Raw genomic sequence first — 1475 nt, 5'->3', positions numbered from 1 at the left:
TTTTGCACATAACTTACATAACCCTGTGGGTATGTGGTGCCCAGTCAGGCACAGGATGTTGATCTTTTCAAAGCTCTCTAAACTTTCCAGACAAGAAGTGCTTCTGCTTTGTTACTGTCCTCTAATATTTTAATTAAATAAGCTGCTCTCTCTTTTCTGTACATGCTTAAGCATTTTGTGGGACTCTTTCATTATTTTAAAACAGGGTGCCTGAATCCTGATTCTAACCTAAAAAAGTTACCTCTCTGACACCAATAACCATAGGGAACCTAATTTGAGTGATGCTGGGCCCCTTGTATATTTTCCATAAGAAGCTCAGCCAACCTTTCCCTCTCCTATTGAGGTGTAGACCAGGTCTAGTATATCCCCACCTCGCAACTGTAGCAATAGGCACTGCACTCATATAAGATTTCATTTCAGTCAGCAGCAGCCTGCTTAACTCAGTGTTCATGTGGCTCGCAGCAATGTTAACACAGGGCTGGTCATCGTATTGTAGGACCTCCACAAAACTCACATTTATGTGTGTAGTTGCTGCTCCTCTTTCATCCAGGTCACCCCTAATGCATTAATTATTGTCCTTAGCCAAGCTGTTCCCTGCTGCCCTATATCATCTGGCCTACACTCCTCCCACTACTATCTAGCAGCAAGACTTTTCTTCTTGCTCTCTTTTGGTACCATCCTATACCAAGTTTCTTTGCTAGAAGCCTGCTTCACCCTAATGTGACCTACAGCTGGAGGAGGTTCTTCCCCCTTCTAATTTAGGCAACACATAAAATTTATTCGATACTGTAAGTTCAAATGCAGATGAAAGAATTGAAGAACTGGTACCATTTGCCCATTACCTGTTACCTTTACCCAGTCCCAATCACCTTTTCCCCCTTAAACTTGTCTAGTTCAAATTTCAAGTCCTAATTCAGGTTGAAGGCTACTCAGGAATTCCATTGTCTTTCTTGCAGAGCCTTAAGTCCCATGAGACAGCCTCATTTATTACCCCATTCATTTCCTGGCTACAGTCACCATTCCCCCTTTGACTATCCTACGACACCATCCAAACTTATCATGCACAGCAACTCGAATCACACACTTAAAAATAGAATTAAATCACTTAACAGACTTTCCACTACTTGAATTTTTGTTATTTACAAGCCACAAAAATTAGGCCTAAATGTTAGCTTTTCAGGTACATGATAAAACATAAAAGTTACTTATTTCTTACAACAAAAATTCAGTACTCACTTAACTGCACCGTTTGTTAATTAACTTAATAATCATAGAATGTAACTGTAATGTCCACAAACAGTATGTATACCAGCTACTAATACAAAAGTTTCTAACAGAGAACAATTAAACATGACACACTAAGTTAACTGCACCAAATCATAAACAAAAGTATGACTATAACCCGACCTTATGATCTTTCCAAGTTTTCTGGCATAGCTACAAGGAGACAGGTAGTTTACAAGATGAACTGATCG

This window comes from Schistocerca nitens, chromosome 3 (assembly GCF_023898315.1).
Source record: "Schistocerca nitens isolate TAMUIC-IGC-003100 chromosome 3, iqSchNite1.1, whole genome shotgun sequence".
Taxonomy (NCBI): Eukaryota; Metazoa; Arthropoda; class Insecta; order Orthoptera; family Acrididae; genus Schistocerca; species Schistocerca nitens.
Note: the sequence above shows the minus strand (reverse complement) of the source record.